This window comes from Dasypus novemcinctus, chromosome 4 (genome assembly GCF_030445035.2).
Source record: "Dasypus novemcinctus isolate mDasNov1 chromosome 4, mDasNov1.1.hap2, whole genome shotgun sequence".
In the NCBI taxonomy this organism is placed as follows: Eukaryota; Metazoa; Chordata; class Mammalia; order Cingulata; family Dasypodidae; genus Dasypus; species Dasypus novemcinctus.
Window position 1 is genome coordinate 50785793 of NC_080676.1, and position 24353 is coordinate 50810145.

The window sequence follows — 24353 nt, forward strand, 5'->3', positions numbered from 1 at the left end:
ACAATCTAACAAAAATTTAATGTCCTTTCCAGGAAGAGGAAAATGGTTCAAGTCATTAAAGACAAAATAGGCATTTTATAACAGCACAAAAGTTAGACTGAAAAAGATTGCTTTGTTCACATGTCTTCCTGCAATTATTAATATAATGTGCATTTTTAAAATAAAGATTTCAAATTACCTTTGCAATCATTTCCAAAATGTAAACTAAAGCTACCATTCTAACCAAAAGAGTTTGTATTGAATTTTCTCGGGTTTATTAATTTTCTATAGATGTAACAAGGTCAGAGTTTTTGTTCTGAAAGGAAGAATAGATACAAGGAATTTTCATGTTCCATTTTATTTACCGACATTGAAATTATTTGATAGAGAGATGCTTATTGGAAGACACACAGACATAGTACAATTCATGTTTAGGGAGATAGATTTCTTGCAATTGCAAAAGTCAATGGCATTTCACAAATGCTCTCAGCACTCTTTATTGACTTTCTGGATAGATATTTCTGCTAATGAAATCAGTCAGAGTTTCATGAAGCATCGATGACACAGATAAATATCAACCTATTTCAAATGCTCCCAATGTCATGACATTTTCAGAATGTTTCTCTTGAACCTTTTGGAATTATCTTACTTTGCATATTTACAAATATACATATAAATAAATGGAAAATAATCACTGCATCCTGAGCATCATGAAGAGTTTGGAATATAAATTTGGTTTTACAGGTAGAAATAATTTACTTTTTTCACACATAGTTATAGAAAAAAAACTTCATAATATTATTTAAAAATGTCCTATTTTTCTATAACATGAGTTGGAAAATGCAATTTTTTTATTTTAAAAAATAATTTCACTGATTAGAATGAACTCAATATGCAAGGAAAAGCACATATCACTTGTATCAGTCAGGGTTCTCCAGAAAAACAGAACCTACAGCAGATATACATATGTAAATATTAAGAGAATTATCAATATCATAGGAACCATGGAGATTGACAAGTCTGAATTCCAAAGGACAGGCTGCAAGTTGGGAATTCCAATCAAGGTAGGATGAATTCCCCAATAGAACCTGTCTGGTTGCAGTAGACATAGAAATTCTTCTTTCTGACTGCTGAAGTTTTCAGTTCTCCCTGTAAGATTTCCAACTAATTGAATGAGAAGATTCCCTTCATTGCTGAAGATAATCTCCTTTGTTGATATTGCAAACTTTAATTAAGGAAAACATGCAGCAAGATAGTTGTGGGTTGTAAGTTGTGGATACTTTTTTCTTAAGAGAGAAACAATTAGTTGAATGTGACATTGTTGTGATAGTTGAGAGGATTCAGTGATTGCAGTATTGAAGACCAGGATGTGAGATTCTTCTGAGAAGGAAGGTTTATTAACAACTAGTGGGGCCCAGAAGACTTATGTCCAAAGACTGAGCCCAGAGCATGGTTTTCAGGTTGCCTTTATATAAGAGACACATGGAGTGGGGCCAGGAGAGGTTTTGGCATGAAAATACTTTATTTGGATCAGGTTTCAGTTTCTTGGAGCCCAAGGGCTTTTAGGAAACTAGGTCAGCTTAAATGCATCCATAGCCCATATCATTCTTGGATACACATACAGCCCATATCATTCCTGAATACACACAGAGCCCACATCATTCTCCCCTTTGATACATGCTTAAATTCATTAAGTTTCAACATCACTATTGTCAGAGTCATGAGGTGGGCAGCTGTCTGTGTTCTTACTGTATTATTTATCAAAACATGTACCCTAGTTATTATTAAGGGGAGGAAGCAGGAAAGTGTAATGAGAGTATGGGAGGAGTTTCAGCTTCTCACCGCTTTGACTATTTATTTATTTTATTAATCTCCTAGGAGGGCCCAATGATAAAGTCCTTGGGGAATATCTAGGGCTTCTCCTGGCTTCCAGTGGAAGTCTTTTTCTGAGTGACAGAATCCTGGGGAGGGTCTTCCAGCTGCCATCTTGTGGGTTATTGATGTCTCCATGGACTTTTTGCAAGGTTCCAGATCTGTCTATTGATTCCCTGTTTTACTAGCCTTCTTCATTTCCCCCTCAGAGAGTTTATACCTTTCATCTTAAAAGGGGTGTTGAAGGAGATGATCTTTCTTTTCTGTAGCTACTTCCTGCTGGTTAGGGGCAGAAGGCCCTACCTGACAAGGTGTAAAACTCTCTTGCTATTCTATTTCTGTTAGAGGAAGATGGATTTGGCACTCTGGGTGAAGCTGGATGCAGTTCCCAGATGGCTAACAAAATGTTGATTCTGGAAGAAATAAACTTGATTAGAATTCTGAGAATATATGGTCCCACTAAGAGAACACTGGACCACAGAAGTAAAAAAGGTCAGGTGCCTGCAAAGGCTGTATTTTCCCAAAGTTGGTGGAAAACAGTATTCTTCCTTCAGTAGTATGGGAAAAAGCATTGTTTTTTTTTTCAGTTAAGTTAAAGGAGATAAAAACAGACACAATTTCTTAAAGGGATGTTTGGTTCGTTTTCCCTCTAGCAATAGACAATTGGGTTAGAGTTAGAGGGAACAACTGACTTTGACGTAGACACTACTTAGCTTTTCTATTGAAGAGATATTTCAGGCCATCCAGTGACTGGCATCTGTACATTTTTTTCAGGTGCTTCTGGTAACCTGGCACTTTCCTGGGCAGCTGGCTTTACTCAGGATTAGTGCACCCAGCTGGAAATTCTTTTGACTTTAATAGCTGTGGGAGAGATCAGAAATACAGAGTAAAGTTCTTTACAATTTGGCTCTAATTGAGCAACTTTTGGTAATTTTTTTAACTGACTTTACCAGGATTCATTTTTCAAAAACCCATTTGCCTAAGCTGGTTAGGGCATCTTTTCCCAGATGGGTGGCTTGGTGAAGTTCATGAAGGATTTTTCACTGCACTACTCCTGGCAGGTGGTTTGAATATCTTTAATAAGCCACTCATCGGCTTCCAGGGTGAATCCCAGGCTAGCTGCCCTGGTTGGTTCATCCTGAGTATACTGTGGAACTTTAAGTACTGGTACAGGTGCTAGAATAAGGGGTAGGAGGAAAACTTGGATTTGTGCTATCATTTTAGCAGCTGCGTTAGCTTGAGCATTTCCCTTTTCTATAGCAGAGTTTTCTGATACCTTGGACAATGTACAACTGCTATTTCTTGAGGTAACAGTACAGCTTCTAGTAAGTATAGAATTTCTTGCCTGTGCTTAATAGGTGACTTACTATTAGTAAGCAAGTTTTGTTTGCTATACAGCAAAGTGAGCATGAAGGACAAGGAAAGCATACTTAGAGTCTATATAAATATTAGCTTCCTGGCTGCTAGCTTTAAACTTCAGGTAAGGGCAATCAGCTCTGCCTTCTGGGCTGAAGTTCCAGGAGGAAGTTTTGGTCTCTATGATTTCAAATTGAGAAATCACTGCATAGTCTGGCCTTTTAATTCTTTCCTTAATGAAACTGCTTTTATCTGTGAACTATTCAATGTTTGAGGTCACAAGAGGCTCATTTTTAAAATCTGGCCTGCTTGGGTAGTTTTGGTTAAAGAACTTCAAGGCAGGACTGGAGAAGAGGCCCCTCAGGATCTGACTTTGGGCCCTTTACAGATAGTAGGGTGGCTGGGTTGAGAGTTTGACACACCCTTATCTGCACTTCGGGAGTCTCTAGTAATTGAGCCTGGTATTAATTAACTGGCTACCTGTAAGCCACTGGTGGCCCTGGCCTCAAGCACATCCTTCACCTGGTGTGGGGTGAAGACTGTGACAGGTTGCCCCTGAGTTAGTTCGGTGACTTTCTCAATTAAAAGGTCTGTTGGACCCACTGCTCTCAGGCAAGGTGGTCATTTCTTTATCTTATAGACATGTTTAATAACTAATTAGAAGATGAAGTTTACCAGGACTCTTAACATGTTCAATATCCTTTTGCATATGAGCTCATAGAAATATTACTATAATCATCAGACATAGATCTAATTAATGTACGACTCAATGCCTAAGGTTCTCTTTGAACTGTAATTAATAGTTTTTTAAGTTTCAGGTTTGCAATACTTTACATGTTATCTCTCATGCGAGCAGGCTATAATGCCAATTGTGTTTAAGTTTTACTTACAGTGCTCTGGTGATCATTATTTCACTTGGTATGTCTCTCACACAGGGAGCAAGCTGCAGTACCATTGACCTTAGAGAGAGACTAGGGAAGTAGTTTCCAGTATTCCACCAGTCTGGTTCATAGTGCTTTTTGTCACTATGAAATAGTGCCAGTCTGGAGGCGAAATCCATTGTACATTTGGCTGTACTGAGCTATCATTGGCTTCTGCAGGAGTTTGAAAATGCAATGTAATTTCCACTGACTTCAGGAGCACAACCAGAGATGTAGTAGATACATGTATTGTTTTAGGGGTCAGTGACCAACCTAGCCAATAACTCATATGGAGAGGCGACCTGCAATTTATTCAAAGCCTGGTTTGAATGCACAAGAGAGTTTGACAATGTTGAGGTTTATCTCTTGATGCTTATATACTTTTTAAACACTTTCAATACAATGTGTTCTTAATTTTTTAGTACTTTGCTTTTCACTTTTACTCTTTTACCATGAAGATATTAATTAGCAGGTATTCTTAGTTTACCAGTAGAGGAAAAACTACTTTTTCCATTTTTAAAATGAAAATTGAAGATTCCCAGTGGAATCAAGGTAACTTTTCATTACCACCACTTAAATATACACACTGAGGTGACTTCCAGACAGGTTTCACTGCTATGATGTTACTTTTTGCTGTTAACATTAATTTAGGTTTCTAGTTAATAATGACTTCTTAGAACTAGGTATATAAATGCTTCAGTTTGGAAGATGCTCTTACATATTCTTTATAATTAGCCACAACTACATAGACTGGTTAATTTACCTTAGATTACAATTAGCAACCAAGGGAATTTACTCTATGCATTTAAAAATTTAGCAGATCTACATTTTTTCTTTAGCTTAATTTCATTAAACATGAAATTACAAGGACAGACTGATTCTTAATTTCTTCTTCTTAGAAGAGTTTTAATCTGTTACACCTAGCCCCTCCCTCAGAGCTCTTGCAAAGAGAAGGCCCCAGGGACCTAGGTATGTCAAAAAGCTCAGGAAAATTCTGAGCTTTCTATATGGCTTTTCTGTTTTAGCCTAATTTGGGCTCTAGGAATATTTATCACATGTATATCTGCATATTTAATTTTTAAGAATTTGAATAGAGCTCTTTTAAGAATTCTTTATTAATTTGATATTATCCTGATGTGTGAAGATACACACTGAGCAAATAAGCAAACATGAATATTTTGACATGAAAACACAACTTAGTTACTTAAAACTTTCATTTTTTTGCAAAACAAGTTTAACTGTAAAACAACATTTGAAAGATCTCTTTGAAGACTTTCTTTTGCAGGCTTCCCCAGACTAGGGGTTCGCAGTTCCCCACTTTGTGGCTTCATATAAAAGGAGGTAGAACAGTTTGCTGAGTTCCGGGAGCCCAAGACTTGGTGCTTCCATGTGGGTTCACTTGAGAGTGTTGAATGCTTTTCTTTAATTTGCACTACGACCATGCAGTTTTGCACAAAAATTTTGTTTCTTAATTAATGGCTTATAACCAAAATGTCCCCAATGCTTTCATACATTTTTTTTTTTTTTTTTTGCTTTAGAACCTTATATTATACTTTGACTTCAGCAGACTTTGGATGAGAAAGACTAATTATATGTATTTCACTGAGGCTATTAAACCCTCAGGGCCAGTAGGACAGGAGAGAGGGATGATTCAAGTTTGTTTTCCCCTGAGCCATAGGGGCAGAGATGGTTAGGCTAAATTTACCCAAATATAATTTTAGTTATTATCCTTCTGCTGCTTTATAATATAAAGGCATTTATAAATAATTTTAACTTTGAAATAACCATAAGCAAAGGCAAGGGGTGAGGCTAGACTTGAAGTGACTATAAACAATGGTAAGACCAGTTTAGAATTTAGTTACAGTTTCTCATAAGTTTTTACTTTAAAATGAATTAGGTACTTTTATTAACTAAGCCACAGGGATTTTATCAGTAACAACTTTGTGAAGTTTCTCTGTTTTTTCAGCAATTAAATAAATTCTACTTTTGATTTATGTATTAAATCCACTAGCAAGACAGTATTGACATTTAAAGATTCATTTTTTATGTTACCTTTCACCATTATCCAATTTTTAACAGGTGAACCCTAAGTCTGATTTCCTAGGCATAAACAAACTGACAAAATAAAATGCAGATTTCAAAGTTGAACATAGAGTTAAGCACAGATTAAAACAGAAGAGAGAATTTTATACCTTAAGCATTTTTAGGAAATCTTTGACCTTAATTGATGGCATATAAGCTCTATTCATATTGATTACTATTCATAACTTTTATAGGCACAACTGAGTTTAAACTGAGAAATTTCAGGTATATTCTCAATTCTTTAAGGAGACATGACATGAAGTTTCAGGCCTCAGATTTATCTGTCCTCTTTCCTTACACTGGTTTAACTGGAATTCAGTGTTTTATACAGAGGTGGTTTTTGGTTATACTCTGGCCATGTGGACCAGCTGTAGGCAGAATTTCCTGATTCTTGAGAAGAGACTCCTATGGAGAGTTTGCTGGTAAGGTAGAAGCTGTGCCCATTACTTTAGTAAGAATGAAGAAGTACTTTTTTAGTTGACTGATCTGGTGTCCAGAGTCCTAGTCTAACTAAAATTCACCACTTCACATAATTTAATATTACCATCCAGAGGTATGAAAATATACCCTGATCAAACAGACAACCACTGAAATACAACAGAAACATAAAGTTTGCTAATTTAATTCATAATTCTTACTCTTTTGGTATGGTTGTTTCCAAGCTTCCTATCATTTCACGTTTTTTATTTTTATTGCTTTTAAGATCTTTGGGGCTAAAGGGCACTTATACAGCATTAACTTACAACTTTTTGGTTCCTTTATCTTTCTACAACTCAAAGAAGATTTGAACATATGGGACCTTTTGCCTATTTTTTTTTTTTCTGTTTACAAAACAAGTTTAATTGCAATATAGTATTAAAATTCAAAGACCCATTTCTGGTGAAATTTTTCTGTCATTTAATGTATATCTAGACCAAGCTTCATTACAAAAATTAATTAATTTATTTTTCTGTAACCAAGATACTCCAAATTTACACCAATTTTTTTAGGATGCATCCTAGTGGGAAGCACTGGGGTACTGACCCTTCATTTCCCATGGTGGCAGTCGGAGGATTCAGTGATCATAGTACTGTAGACCAAGATGCGAGACTCTTCTGAGAAGGAAGGTTTATTAACAGCCAGCCAGGCCCAGAGGACTTATGTCTGAAGACTGAGCCCCAAGCAGGGTTTCAGGTTGTCCGTATACATGAGACACACAGGGCGCGCTCAGGAGAGGTTTTGGTGCAAAAAGACTTCCTTTGTTGGATCAGGTTTCAGTTTCTTGGAGTCTAGGAGCTTTTGGGAAACTAGGTAAGCTTGAATACATCCACAGCCCATATCATTCCTGAATACACACACAGCCCACACACACAGCCCATATCAACATGGTCCTCACAAACAATAAGGAGTACAAAATACTCACTCTCTCTTTTCTTTCTCCATAATTTTAAATCGTTTTAGGACTAAAATTTCTAGTTAATGCTCATTCTATCCAAACAATCTACATGGTATCATCTACATGGTTATAAAAAAAAAAATACAAAACATAACAAAACAAAAAGCATCAATCCAAATCTTAAGAGAGTCTCAGTTTTTATTTTTAACTTTGAATTGTGGGAGGTCATTATACAACCATAATATCTATTCTTCAAAAATGAAATATTGCAAAATAAGAACACTGTCAAGCATACATTGAAATTTTACTCACCTTTTAAATGTATTTAAGAAAACTATACTGACATATACTGTAAAAGTAAATAAACACCTTAAAATATTTCTTTTTATAGGTATTTCTTGTTCACCCCTTTATACTCTGCATTTCAGTAAACAATTGGCATTGATTTAGAAAAAAATTATATGAGTGAACTCATTAACTATTAACTCATAATAAAAGCTTTTAAATGAACTGTAGCAAGAGAACTAAGGAGAAAACTTGAAGTTTTGACTGTGGGAAAATACAACAAGTGACTTCAAACCTTAACTCTGGTTTTCTAGCAATCTTGATTAAAAAAACAAAGCAATGGATTGCATATCTTTCAGCAACTTGTAGACATTGAACTCTTTGGGAGTATTCTGAGTTCTTTGAGGAATTTATCACAGGTTTTTTTTTTTTACAAGGAGCTTTGAACAAAATAATGAGTGGAGACTTTGACAGCAGTTTTTTTTAAATGTAGTAGAAAGTTTCCTATTATTATCAGGCCATCTATGAAAAGTGAGGTTACAAAATTTAAAGAGTTCAAAAATGAAAATTGTAAAGGATGTTTTGATATAGTAAAAGTGTTTTGCCCCATTATATAAAGTAAAATGAATAATTCAGAAGGTGAGTCATGTCCATCCTATGTCATAATGAAACCTCTGGGGCACATATACCCCAGACTAAGAAATATACATTTATTCTCGTCCTGTTGAAGATCTTCTCTCACATCTGGAGTTGTGACAAAGTTCCACAGAAAGGACGTCATGAGGGAGATATGAGTCTAGTCTCTGGACTACAAATATGGTGAGACTCCTTGGTTCAGGGCCAAGCATACCACTCCCTGACTTGACTGCAGAACAGTTACTTCACCTCTCAAGCAGCCTACTCCTCTTAAAATAAGGTTAATGATGACAATAATAGTGTTCCTTAAGATGGTTCCAAGTATGTGGTAAGTATTCCCTCAATGTCAGAGGCACTCAATATTATTTATTGATAGAAAATGTATGCATTCTAGATATCAGGCATGTAAAAGAGATGGTATTTTATTTCAAAAAATTAAAACACTATCTGTTCTTGCCTTAAAAGCAACTCACACAAATGTATTATTCTTTATTGGCAGCTGTTTCACATAATACATTGAACCAAGGAAAAGTAAAGGATTTTATTTATCTGGAATCCAATTTTTAATCACAGACTTCTCAGTTGGGTCACAAGTTTTATAGGATTAGATTTATTTGTGATCAATTAGCTGAAGCATTCACTTCTTCATACAAAACTAATTTACAAAGATTTGCCTCTTCTGAAATCTTACTAGACCCAAACGTTTAGCTTTGGGATTTTTTGGCAATGTTCAGAACTCTAGTGATCTCTTTGCTTTAAAGTATTTACACACATGTAACACATGTATTTACACACATACAGTCAATGTCACCTCAGAGCTGTCCAACCTCAAAGCCTGGAATCTGAACAATTCTGCCTCTCATGTTGTTAATGAATTCATTAAAGAAGGAAAACCAGTGCATAAATATACAAATTTTGAACAGCTAAAATTAATACCCAGTGACCAAATGCACATGTTAGGGAAGAGATAAGATTGGAATCTGTCCTAGTCTTACATGGATCATTTCCATTCAATTGATGTTATAACAAAATTTTAAATCATTTTTAAAATGTCTTTGCACATTCTCAGTTCATTTTTTGTTCTTCTCCAATTCTTACCAAAGAGCCTATAACTGCTTCATTGTCTAGATTAAATTTGCCAAGGAATTTGGATTCTGAGCCATAAAAATAGTGCTAGGGATTGATTTGGTGGTGAAGGAGGGAAATGGGCCACACCTAAACCATAATTTTATTGTTTCATGCACCTTCAGCCTATGATTATGAAAAAAGAGGAACCTGGAGGTCCTGGTGACAAGATACTAGGTTTCTAAAGTTGCTATTCTTTTTGGTTTGCATTTTCCTGATGGAATTTTACAGTATACCTTGGCATATATTTGAATTTTTCATTTCTATTTAGAAGCAAGTGATTTAGCATGCCTGCTTTATTGCAGGTTTATATTTTCATTAAAATTTCTCATCTGGGTCTCCCTGGGCTGCTTTTGAAATCGTATCTATTGTTTGAGAATAACATAATGAGTTGTCTGAGGAAGTATTTCCCACCTACCTCAATCCCTGATGCCCTCAGGGCTCAGGCCAAGAGAAAGCAATAATGTCCTCCGACTCAGGTAGAGTGTAGAGTGTTTATTGTTGGGGTTTTTGGCTCCCTGGTTCTATGGTGTTTTACTGAATTGGGTAAGTAAAATAAAGTCTGTAGGTTTTGGCAATGACTATTCTATTTCATCTTTCAGCAGTGTGAAAAGTGGCTTTCAGTGTAAGACCTGAAATAAAGCCTTGTTAGAAGGAAACAGACTATATAAAAGGAAAGAGCGCAACTGAGCAAAACGTTCTCTAAAACCATATACAATTTAACATGTAAATGCTAGCTCTTACAGATATTCATCTATTCTATATGCATTCTACCTCTGAAATATATTTTCCAAACAGTATACCTTGAATTAGCATGAAAGCTCCTGTTCACTGGTTATTAAGCAATGCTGCATCTGGGGAGCAAAGACTTACTTTATGCCTGTAGTTGTTTATTTTTCAAGTGCAACATTGCCATCTACAGGATAGGAAGATATAAAAATCCACCAGTCCTTTTTAAGATGTGTTTGAAATCAAAATTAGCATCATTGAGGTTGAAAATATATGTGTCCAAAATCAGTTCCATTTGATCACCCTGCCAGGCTTTTACAAATTATCTCAATCTCACAGCTCACCAAAAAATAAGAAGACTGCATTGAGCTGACTGCCTATTGCCACAAGCTTCTTTGTCTTTGGAAACTATGTTAGCGATTTACTCAAGGGCTCTGTCATGAAAAATGTGAAGTTGCTAAGAAATGTGAAGCTAATATCAGTATGAGGTTTGTAGTTTGTTACATTAAGTATCTAGCTTTGCACCTAACACCAAATTCTCTTGAAGTTAGAAGGATGAGTATTACCTAAACTTCTTCACAGATTTTAAGGAACAAATAGAGCAAAGAATCCTTCTCTTACTATGAGACCTCTGACATCTGAGATTATTTTATGAGTCTAATAATCCAATCAGACTTCCCAACATCTAGATGACATGACAAAGGTGAGACTCAACCCATTTTGCAAATAAGGAAACAGGCCAATTTAGGTTCTGATCTCCAAAATATTGGTGTACTGTCTGACTGTCTTATTTTAGTGAAAGTGAAAGAGAGAGACAGAGAAAGACAGAGAGAAAGAGGAGGGAGGGAGAGAGGAAATAGCTCATTTTCTTCTTTTTAACATACAGACTAAAATATGAGCTAGGAAAAGATATAGAATATACAAATGGTATTAAGAAGCTATTTTTGACTGCTCATTGTGACCTTAGTTGAATCAAAATTGGAATTACAATATTTATTAGAAAAAGCTTGAGTATTTCAGGAAAAGCTATTACAATTTCCTAGTACATTTTTAATCTCCTTTCCTGGAGATATTTAATACTAGAATGTATAATTAGCTCTCTGTAATTCCCTAATTGTGGCTCATTTAGAGACTAGAAGATGGACTTGATGGCATCAGTACATGCCTAAATTCTTGTGATTTTCAAATCAACTCTCAGAGTAAAGAATAGGAGTGATATAAATTAAATCTATCTCAATCATATAAAAGTGTATAAAATTAAGTTTACTTTGTTACCACAATGCTAACTATAAAGTAGCCTAGTTAAAAATAGTGGTGCTTTGGTGACTAAGGAAAACTCTCATGAAAATAAGAGAACAGTTTGGGGAGAATAATCAGCATTGGGGTTTCATTTCAAATGATTGCTTCTCAGCTTTTCAACCAGATATTCAACATATCCTCTAGGTACATGAATCAAATTTAAATTAAAATATTAAAGAAAAACCCCTATCTAAAACAAATTCATTTTATCTGTAGTCCATCTAAATGCAGTAAACAAACAAAGGAATAAAATATTTATATGGACTAAACAAGTAGCTTTTGAAGTAAAGGCAATTATATGGACTAAGGGGTCAATTTTCGGCTGAAGTCCAGTGTGACTGTCACCTTTAAAAAACAATTTATATATCATCCTTTGCTAACAATACACATTGGACAACCGGTGTTTTTGTTTGCCAAGGATGCCAATGCAAAAAAACAGAAATGGGTTGGATTTTATATAGGCAATTTTTTAGGATAAGGGCTTACAGTTTTGAAGCTATGAAAAAGTCCAAATCAAAGCATCATCAGAGATGATGATTCTGGACTCTTGGTACATCATGAGGCAAAATGGTACCTCTCCATCTGGGTCTCTGCCTTCTCCTCCAGGCTGCTTTCTCCCTAAGCTCAGAAGTGCACAATCAAGCACATGGCAGGGCTTGTCCCTTCAGATTTGAGCCATTCTGTGGACCTACCCTCTCAGGATTTCTCTCAGCCTCTCAGGGCTTCTTTGTCTTTCTGCAACTGTAGGCGATCCTGAAGTCCTTTCTCACATGGCAGGGTGAAAAATGGCAGCTGTCTTTCTCTGTGTGTTTCTGCTTCTGGTTTCCAATTAAGATAAGACCCCAGCAAGAGGACAGAGAACCAACCTGGGTCACATCTCACTGATGTAGTCCAATCAAAGGCCCTAAAGGGAGTTAATCAAGTGATCTAATCAAAGATCCCTTAACTGAATTTAATGCAATCAAAGGGTCCCATACCCACAGGAATGGATCAGTTCAAAGAACATGGTCTTTTTTGGAATTCACAAAACTTCAGATATCACAACCACTTTATGGAAACTACTTTCCTCAAGGTTCTCAATGACCTCAACATTGTCAAGTCCAATGGGCAGTTCTCATTCCTCAACTGACTTGACAACTGAACATTAAACATTTTTCTCTCCTTTCTGAAGCATTGCATCCACTTGGCTTTGAGAATGTAATATTCTCTTGATTTTTCTTCCAAATCACTTGCTAATTTTTTCTGCCTATTTTGCTGCATTCTCTTCCTCTTTCCCATCTCTGAATGCTTGTGTGCCCTCTGGCATCAGTCCCTGAACCTGTTCTCTTCCCTGTCTACACTGAATATTCACATTATTTCATCCAGCTCATGCTTTAAACATCATCTTTATGCTGATGGCTCTCAAATGTATATCTCTAGCCCCAAACTTTGACTCAGTTCTAGATTCTTATGTCTCAGCTGCCAACCTGACATCTCCATTTTGATATCTAACAAGTTTCACATAGTTTGATTTTTTCCACTCCATACCTGAACATGTTAAGGTTTCCCCATCCCAGTAAAGGGCATTTCAAGTCACATGATGCTCAAGCTAAAAATATTAGAATCATCTTTAACTCCTAAATCTACTATATTTCATCACCAAATATAGTTGCCTGTGCTTTTTTTTTTTAAGATTTATTTATTTATTTATTTCTCTCCCCTTCCCCCCCCCACCCTGGTTGTCTGTTCTCTGTGTCTATTTACTGCATCTTCTTTGTCCACTTCTGTTGTTGTCAGCAGCATGGGAATCTATGTTTCTTTTTGTTGCATCTTCTTGTTGTGTCAGCTCTCCATGTGTGCGGTGCCATTCCTGGGCAGGCTGCACTTTCTTTCGCACTGGGTGGCTCTCCTTATGGGGCGCACTCTTTGCACATGGGGCTTCCCTATGCGGGAGACACCCCTGTGTGGCAGGGCACTCCTTGTGCGCATCAGCACTGTGCATGGGCCAACTCCATATGGGTCAAGGAGGTCTGGGGTTTGAACCGCAGACCTCCCATGTGGTAGACGGATGTCCTAACCACTGGGCCAAGTCTGCCACCCTCTACTTTCAAAATGTATCATGAAGCCAGAAGTTCTCACCATTTCTACCATGGTAGTCTTATTCCAAGCCACCATTATCTCTTATCTAGACCACTGCAATAGCGCCTAACTGACATCTTGCTTCCAGGTGTGCCTCTAACAATTGCCTCTCACACATCAACCTGAGAGCAACCTTGATAAACCCAACTTAGTTCATGTTACCGCTCTTTAGCGTAAAAATCTGTGGTCTTGCAAATTCCCAGAGTGGCAAGGGCACAACCCAGGAACCTGCATTTTTAACAATTTCCCCAGATAATCCATCTGGGGCAATTGATGAATCACGCATTGCTAATCCTGCCCAGAAAGGTGTTTGGTATTGCTGATTCAGAAAGGAAGTGGAAAGGCCTCCAATTCTTTTTCAATTATTTCCATTTCTTTTTCATCTCTTTTACAGTAGACCCTTAAGTTTTCTGTAAACTCCAAAATTAATCAATCCTCAGTGTCCTTTGATTTTAAATGTAAGATTTTGACTTTAAATAATAAATCTGTTGTTCTTATATGTTGCCCAATAAACATTTTATTTGATGAGAAAAAAACCCCATGGCCTATGTTGTTTCATGTGCTCTTACCTCCCTGTTACTTCTTTTCCCTCATCTCTGACTTCTGCTCTGTCTTTCCCAGGCCTCAGCCACTTCCTTGCCTCTGAGCATATAAGTGTTCTCTAACTCAGGGCCTTTGCAACTTTCTTTCTCTGCCTAAAGGCTCATTGCACTGATAGTTGCAACAGCCCATTCTCTGTCTTACTTAAGGGTTCAGCTCAAATGTTATCTCCTTAGAGAGGACTTCCTTGTTTGCCCTAGCTAAAACAGAAGCACCCATTGCTCTTTATTTTCTTACTCTGTTATTTTTCTACATGGGACTATGTCTACCTAACATTATGTTCTGCATTATAATATCAATATAACTATTATTTATTATTACCTGTCTCTTTCTGTAGAATTTTAGCATAATGAGTCCAGGGACATTGTCTGCCTTGGTCACTTCTATATCCCTAGGGTCCAGAATAGTATTGGCACAAATAAGCAAGCAATGAATATTTATTTAATGAATTTATAATTAATTAACACAAAGAAAGTATAAGTGAGAGTTTGAGGTGGTTTACAAAAATTGTCCCAGTAGTGTAAATTGTAACCAGATATTCCTTACATGACTCCTACATGTAGGGCTCCTAAGAAGGAGGTAACAAAAAGAGGACCCACCATCCACGAACCACATCACAAAATACTTACACAGTGCCTACACATGATAGACGTGTAATTGGTTTAGAATTGATTTAGGGTAGTCTTGATGTCACAAAGACCTCTGTACTCTATTTTATACCCTCCTAAAAGCTAACCCAGTAAGAAAGTTTCTCTTGAGATTGCTAACAATGTCCAATGTTGTGGGAGATTGAATTCCTTCCCCACTATTGACTCTACTGAGGAATGAAGGAAGCAACAAATTGCTGGAAGTTATATTTAAAACCTCTGTGAGGCTCAGGAAAGTGGGTTGTCTCTTCATGGGTGTTCATGAGGAGTATGTATGAGTGACCACATCTGATCTTTAAAAGGGTTAAAAGGAGACAGGAAGCATATCAGTTTCTCTCTCCTGTTATTTTGCAATTTTTAAAAATCATTTTCTCCCTTTCAATTTTGTGGCCTATACCAATTCCAAACCATATCTCATGGAATGTAATTCCACAAAACTGCTCTGTTGAAAAGGGTGTCAAATAACAGAAAAACAAAGATTTATATCCTCCTCTTGGAGAAACACAGAGCATAGAAGCAGGTTAAAGTTTCCAGAATTCCTTAATAATAAGCCCATTTAATTTTGTTTAGCCTAAAGTTTATTTAACCACAAACATGCTGTTCTTTGGGACATACTGTGGGAAACCTTGAATTACAAGATGCCAATTAAGGAGTCTGGAAATCATATGGCAAATTGGAGAATTCAGATTCTCTCCAGATTAAACTGATCAATTCTTTGCAATACCTATTAAACAAAGTCAGTGTTCCATATTCAGATATTTGGAAGTGTACAGAAAAAGACTGAGTTTCTTTCAACATTATAAATCTATAAGAAATTTATGATTGCTTGCAATATGTTTTGAGAATAAGCTTCACAAATGTACTTCTTGTATGAGTATCCAAGTCATTTTATTTGTGAAATAAAATATGTATCAGAAAATCAGAGAATCACCTGAGTCTTCCAAATAGTACATAAAAACCTCAAAATGCAACTCTGATATTAAAAGAAAGACTATCTTAAAAATTATTAGCTTGGAGGTTATATTTAGAGAAAAGGAAATTAGAGAAATCAATATTTGAGAAAAATAGAGATGTCATTGGCTGATAATTCTGGTGAAATAATCAGATTGAAAATCTGACCTTTGAGTTAAAAAATCAATGTGCTGAGTTTAATTCAAAGAAGATGGAGTAGAAATTTGTGGAGATAAATGGTCATTCTATAAAGCTAAGAAAAGGTTTTAGATCATGTCCAATTATCCCAAAGGAATTGCTATGATCAGGAATGCCAAGAAACTAGAACAATTTCTGACCTTTCAAAACAATGAGTATATTGATATGCCTAAATAACTTTGGTATTTGATGCCTTCTAAGCACATTCCTGTCTATTCCCAGCTGTATGTACATAAAAAGAGAAATACAGCAATGGAAATTCAGACAAAGAAGCTGTTCACAATGGAACACAAATTAAGATGCACTGAGCTGTATTTTATCTTAGGCATGTGTGTGTGTGATGGAGGGGAAGGTTGTAGGAGAGGACATGTGCTATCTCCATTTCTTCCTGTACTCATCTCTTCCTTTACTCAATGTAGATGTTTTGAAGAGACAGATATCAGTATATTACTAGGGTTTGGAGGTCAGAACCTGGCAAGAGAGATAGAGAAATCATTAGAATGCAAGTTAGAAAGTGGTATGTACAATTAACCAAAAAGGAGGGAGCAGCTACAGTACTGACAAGCTGTTGCTTAAGAAGCAACTGAAACAGGTATAGCTTTGATATAGCTGATTTGTGTTGACTCAAAGGGACTCCTCTCCATTCTTGATTTACTCTCTCAGCTGGCAGAGGCTAGACACAGGCAAAAATGTGAATCTGGTGAAAATTTCTCTTTCATACTTCAAAATCCTTCCCTTATACCAGATACACAAGTTGTTTTAGATCCTTAATTCAGTCATCGAGGTCTCCCAATGTGAGTGCTAGATAACCCAAAAGATAAAAACACTCAAAGGATCAGCGAAACATGTGCACCCAAAAATGGAAAAAAAAAAAGAATTTAATAGTTGCCATATTTTTAAAGCATCAAAATAGTCAACATGGAGGAAGAAAAGCAAAACATTTTTACATGCATATATACGTACATTTCTATACACACACGCATATGTACACAGGCATATACATATGTATATATTGTTAGGTAGGTGAGTAGATAGATAGATAGGTAGATAGATAGTGCAATTTTAAAGAAGGTGGGAGGAGACACCGTAATAATTTAATGGCTGGTATACTTGAGGTTTTAATTAGTGCTCCATAGGATGTCACTTAGCAGCCCACTTCACTATGGCCTCCACTTACCTCCATTCCTCTTCTCTTCTATTAAAATACAATTGCCTCAATTCTCATAGTAATGTTGCTTCAATTATTCATCTCTACACTTCTAGATAGTAGTATACACACACAAACATATACATATATATGTATATATACATATCTTAAATATATATATAATATCACAAATATAGTAAATTGTGCATTGTCTTTTACTCAGAATTGTATCCTCAAGCCAAGTATAAATTTCCTATTATTAACTAAGTTGTTTAGCAATAAGAAATGGTCCTCACAGCACAGTTCATAAATGTTAAACCTTGTAACCAACTTAAATGTTCAGTAAGAACTGCTGCAATCCAGCTTGTTATATACAAGCTGCTTGAATAATACTATAAAGGAGTATCTTTCAGAAGGTAAGCTAGAAAATCAAAGCACCTCTAGGTAGCTCATTAGAAAGGGATGGAATGTGGGAGTTAGGGCCCTACAAAATTCTTGGAAGGATTGGAGAAGTCAAGAAGCCGCCAATGGACCACTACTGCAAGGTCAAATCACCCTGGCTGGAAACCAGGCATGAAAAAATAGGTGTTTCTGCTCCTGCTGCTGTTACTTCACAAATCTGCTGACATCTATGTGACCCGCTGCACACCACTACAACAGCAAGAAAGCCTCTTCTGACCTTATTTCTCCTAAACTTCATGTGAGTATATTTTATTGGTAAAACCTAAGTCAAATCTAGAATAGCAGCAATCAAGCCCCCACAATACAGGGAAGAACACACACAGTAATGGGAATGGATGCTAAGTACCAAGAGACAGCTTCCACAAGAAGTCCTACAAACTATGTTGCAGAAGTCCCGTTATGGACAACAACAAAAATTCAGGTTATACTGACTTACCAAAATCATGTTTTAAAACAGAATGGAAGAGTAGATTCTATTTGTATTTACAATTTTAGAAAAGAATTTAAAAATCCACTGTTTTTAACATATCTTTCGGTTCAAAGTAAAGGAATAATCATGGTAGAAAGGATGAAGAGAAGAACAAATCTCTCTTGTTTTCAACTTTTCCTTTTGATTTCTTTTCTTATAAGAAAAGGGAAGAGCTGAGCCCACTACCAACTTAGGAACAAATTACTATAATTTTGCTCATTTTTTTAAATTCAACAAATAAATTATGGATAGCTTACCATGTACAAGGCTTTTTCAAATAAGCTTAACAATTGTGCTTCCATTAAATTGACTTCCTTTTTATAACAAGGATCTAATCTCTTTTTACTGCAAGGATATCCAAAAGTTGTGTGTGACAGGGCAATGGTTTATTTAAAATATTTAAAATATAGGTTAATTTACATATTCTTCAGTCAGAGGCTTAGTTGAGACCCTTGAAGAGTAGTTGAAGTAAAACAGTTATAAAGAAATTTCATAAATGTCATAATAGAAATTTCTGAGAGAGGGAAAACTTGGAAATGAGAAATATTAGAAAAATAAGGTATGGCAAGAAACCACTTATAAGTTGTAAAAATTTTGAAAGGTTATGTTAATAGGTATTTTACTCTTACGTCCTCTTGAAACATATATAGAGAGGTTGCTTTTTCATAGAGGATATGCTGCAGCACTTCCATTCTTGATATGTTAAGAGGCTTAGGTTTTAAAGGAAGAACTAAAAAAGGAGGGAAAAAAGAAAGGGAAAAAGCAATTTATCCATAGGTAGGGTGATCATATGAACTGCTTTATCTGGGATAGACTGGTTTATGCCTCTAGTTTTATGTAATTATTAATAGTACCCCCCTTTACTTTCAAAAGTATTCTGGCTTGAGAGATAAACTACATGCTCATTCTAATTGGTAAGAGGAGTAAAAGCACGATTATAAATAACAATAAATCAATGGCATATTTAATGGGACATGGAGGGAGTGAAAAATTTAGAGGTGAGGAATCTCTGAAATTGGGTCAGGTGCCAAAAGAAAAGGATTATAAACCTACCAAATAGAATGATAACATGCAAGTCAATAGACAAAGGTCACTTTACAGTCCTTCACTAAATAACATTGGACTTTATCTCCTTTCATCTTTCATTCTATACCGAAAGAGTTGAGATATGAGTACTCCCAGTTTATCATAAATCATTAGTATGACGGGACAGCAATAAGTTGTACTGTTCAACCTCTTTCAAATAGCCTTAGACTCAAATTGTCTAAGATAAATGTTTTGAAAATGCGGCAGAAGTTGTTGGCATTTATAGGTTTAGGATCCCTGAATTCACTTCTCTTTTTGCTTCCCTGCCATCACACTTTCCTGCCTGATCTTCTATTGAAACCCTTATTCTCCATCTGCTGTTCATCTACCAAACCTTTAAATGTATAAAAGACATATTAGGGAAAATTGAGTAACTTTAAATATGAAATTAGGTGTTATTCATGTTGAATATTATTAATTTTCTTAGTTATGATAATGAAATAGTTTTGTAGAATGTCTTTAATTTTAGGAGATGCCTGTTGAAACTTTTAGGGGCAAAGTGTTATGCTGTCTGCAATATATTTTAAAATATTTCAGAGAAATAAATGTGGATAGACATAGATTCAGGGATAGTTAGATGATAGGGTGCCTAGATAGGTAGATGATAAATGAACAAAATATGACAAAACTTTAACAATTTGTTGAATCCAGGTGGTAAGTATATTGTTGCTCATTATACTATGCAGCATTTCTCAAACTTTCATCTTTTTGAAATTTTTTATAATAATAACTAGGAAAAACTGAAAAAAAAGTTGACAAACTTTAATAATCTTATCCCAACAGCAATATTTTTCTCTCATACTTTTCTTAGGTGATCTTAGCCATTGTTTAACTTTAAATATCATCCAGATAGCTTCAACTATGTCCCTGGCTCAGACCTTTATTTCCGAACTCCAATATAGATAAATAACCAATTAACTATTCAACATTTCACCTCCACATCTCATATGCATTTAAGTTTTATAGATCAACAACTGAAACTTGCTCCCCACCCTGCAACAACTTTATTCATCTCCTTCAACTAAGTACTCCATGCTTCTATACAGTCAAGGGTTTAAGTCAGAAATCTGGATGTGATTTTTGATTCTCATCCCTCCCTCTTCCTCCATCCAATCCATTAATAAGTCCTACTGACTTTACCAATTAAATAAAACTCAAGAGTATTAATTTTATCCCTGCTCATCACTACCACCCAGTTCCAGGTTACATATTGTCTTTGCCTGGACCAAAGCAATTGCCTCTTAGTGGGTGTGTCTATTTCCTTTCTTGGCAATCTATTCTCCACAGAACATTCAAAGAATCCTCTTGTTGAAATATAAGGGCTTCCCATTCCACTTAAAACTCAGCTCCTTACTAAGATCTTCAAGGTTCAACTTGATCTAACTCCTGGGTACTCTTCAACTTCATTCCAGCCTCTCTCCATCATTGCTTGCTGTTATCCTCCTACCAGACTCCTTTCTATGCTCTGAACATGTTGAAGCATTCATTCCCCAGAAGTTTTGCACATTCCCTTCCATCTACCTAGCATGCACTTTATTTTTTTATTTATTTAACAAAAGCTCAAACAGCACTTACTGTGGGTCTGGTGACTCTTTAAAAGAACTTTAGTCATACTTACTAATTTAATACTCACAATATTCCTATTAGGAAAGTTCTATTACTATCCTCTTTTTATAGATGAGAAAAATGAAGCATGATAAAGTGGTACAACTTGAACAATTTTCTGTAAATCATAATTAGTAGAACTGGATTTTGGACACAGACTGACTAGCTTCCAAGTCTTACTTTTAGCAACTATTTTATACCCTGAATGTATGGCTAATGGAGTTGTGAGCAGACATACCCAGTTGAAGATGGAGTCAGTCATTTCTAAGAGGATAAGAACCCAATTAAGTTTGGCTCCAGTATACAAATCCATGTTTGGCTCCCTGACTGCTCTGATGTGTAAACCTCTAAGCAGATGTAGAAAGAAGAAAAAAAAGGCACCAGCATTTAAGGAAATCTTGTAGCTTTCAACTTAACCACTAAAGCAATAGGAAGTGGCTCATCCAGTCTCAGGAACCTCAACCCCTTGTGAATCACTTCTGTATATCAAGCATTCTTCTGTGCACTAGAGATGCAGAGGTAGAAAATATAAAAGTGGCTCAGCTGTTACAGATCATACATTCTAATGAGAGATTTAGTAAATAAGTGAAATTATACAATCATTAGTTAACATTATTTCAGATAATGATAGATGCAATGTAGAAAATGAAACAGAGTAATAGCATGACTAAGTGTGATGGGGACTGCTAATTGTTCAACAGAATGCCCTTCAATAGAAGTAGAGTTGTATCTGGAACACATGACTGCCCAGCAAACTACATTCCCAAGCCTCCCTTGCAACAAGCCTGGCCATGTAACTATGTCCTCAGCATGCAATAAGGAAGGTTCTGGGTCTCAACGATACTGAGCATGCCTCCCCCATGCACTCTTTCTCCTTTCTATTGGCTGGAAACTAGATGTAATGTCAACCCAGCTTCAATCATGGTGGAGCAACAAGATAAGAAGATCCTGAAACTATGAATGACATCATGGAGTAGAGTTGCCTAATAACCTGGACCAATCATGCCAATATTATTAAGTGAAAAAGAAATAAACATCTTTGTGGGTCCTTTTTAAAATAGCAGCTTAGCCGTTGAGGCAAAGGGGGTGGGGTGCAGCAATATTTGGTAGAGTGGTATGGAAGGCCTCTGTGAGGCGGTGGCACTGGGAAGACGAGACCTGAGTGATCGGGATGAGTTAGCCCTGCAAAAATGTGGGGGCTGAGAACAAAGCTTTAGGAGCACATCAGAGAGAGTCTAGCAAACTCCTAGCCAGGATCTTGTTGAGTCTCAGCTACTGCATTAGCACCAGAACCACACATAAGAGCCAACCCTGGGCAGAAATCATGGAAAGCAGGGAAAGACTGAAGATGAAGAACATAGCATAAGCACAAGGACAGGACAGACCTGAAGCCAGGATTGTACACTGGTGACCTCAGGGTATATTTTGGAGAGTGTCCAGATTCCACAAGTCAACATGACTAAAAGTGAAAAAGCTGATAATAGGACAAACATAAGTGGAAGAAATGGCAAGGGGCAAGTGATCAAATATATCAGAGCTTTTGAGTAATTTTAGTTATTTAGCGTTAAGTTTTTTTAATTAAAACATCATATTTGTGTGTGTGATGATATCTGCCAGAATGGTGCATGTGGACTTTTTCTTGTTCCCCAGAGTGATGATATATTAACTGATTTTTTGCTTTAACAAGTGTTGAGAACTGTTTCTTTATTTTGTCATTCAAGAAACATTCATTGACTTGCACATAGTGTTCTATATATGCTTGGGATTTCAAAAGGATGTGCAGAAAGATGGGAGAATAGACAAGGGATTTTATTACTAAGAGAGAATATTGGTGTCTATTTTAAAGCATGCTGAAGATACATATGTAAATAATTTGGGGAATGATCCTAAGATCCTTAAAGAATGATAAATGAAGGTAGAAATGCAAAAGACTTTGAGAATAATTGAGAGTCAAATGACCCAGAGAAAATATGAGCAGAGTAAGTAAATGGGAGGACATACCAAGGATGTCGGATTTTGAAAAGTTTATTCCCAAATCCAGCAGCTTTTACAGGTTCCTCATTGAGGCATAAGTCTAGGATAATGTAGACAGAACCTACAGGCAGAAATAAGTGGAAACACTAGGCAGAAGTACAAAACAAAGAGAGGTCCTGCCACTTTAGCTCATTTATTTTTATTCTACCATCAGTGAAGATGGAGAAAATATTTCTTATAATGACAATCCCACATTTTAAGTCAAGACTAATGGGCTCAAGGCTCTCCATCTGGCCGTGCAGAACTGTAAACATTCTTGATCAGCTGCCCCTTTATATCTTCTATCACAATGAAAAAAAAAATTCCCTATGTCATCAGAGAATTTTGTAAAATGCTAAGAGATGTAATTTGAATGTTGTGGTTGTTGTTGTTCTGCCTCTAGCAAGTCTTCAAGTATAGGAAGCAAGATGTTGTGCTCCTTTCATTCAGCTCCTATTAGAATACAGCAGAAAGCAGCTGAAGGAATCTCTCTACTGTTCAGTTCTCCCCCACAGAGTGATAAGGGAAAGGTGCGTTCCTTACTGCTGAGAGGCGCCATTACTTTCTACTGAGTTAACTGTCATCTCACTCCTCTAACCTTTCAAAGCTCCTCTTCTCCATCAGGATTTAGTAAAATGTCTGGAACCTGGTTTAGAATGCCCTTTATGCCTTTCCTTCTCGCTCAGCTCACATTGTTGAATTCTGGTCATACAGAACTACTCAGAAATTCTCAGAAAGCCACCGGTGCTCCCTCTCTCTTCTGTGCTCTTTGGCTTGCCTTTCTTTTTCTCTTCCGCAGAAGTTTTCTTACATCCCACTTCCTCTGGGAAGCATCTCTCAGACCCTTTATGGAATTCTGTATTAATCCCCTTATAACACGTACATGGCAGTATTAGAATCACCCGTTACTTGGCTGCTTTCCCTACAGCATCATGAAAGCAGAGTTTGCGTCTCATTTACCACTGTGCCATGAGCATCTGGCTCAGTTTGGTATATAGCAGGCAATCAATCAATATTTGTTCAGAAAATATGCTTAATTTGAATAAATGAAGTAAAAAAGATTTTTAGGTTGCTAGAAAAAGTTGGGAATCTTAAATTTTCTAAGGACTATTTCTGAGTCTGCCCAGATATTGTAGCTCCAGCATTACACCTCATTTCTCCTTATTGCTTACTTTTACTTTAGGTTTTAAAATGCAATCTTTTGACCTTGAAAAACTGAAGTTTGAAATATTTGTTGATGGGTCTTTGATTAAGTAATTTGTTTAACACAAGTTTAAGGAGCAAATACTAAGATTTCTGGGTGATCATAAGAATTTTACAAGAACACCTTTATAAAAAGCTGTTAAGGAAGAAAGAAATAGGAATAAAAATGTCTTCTCTTTCATGAAGTATTACTTAT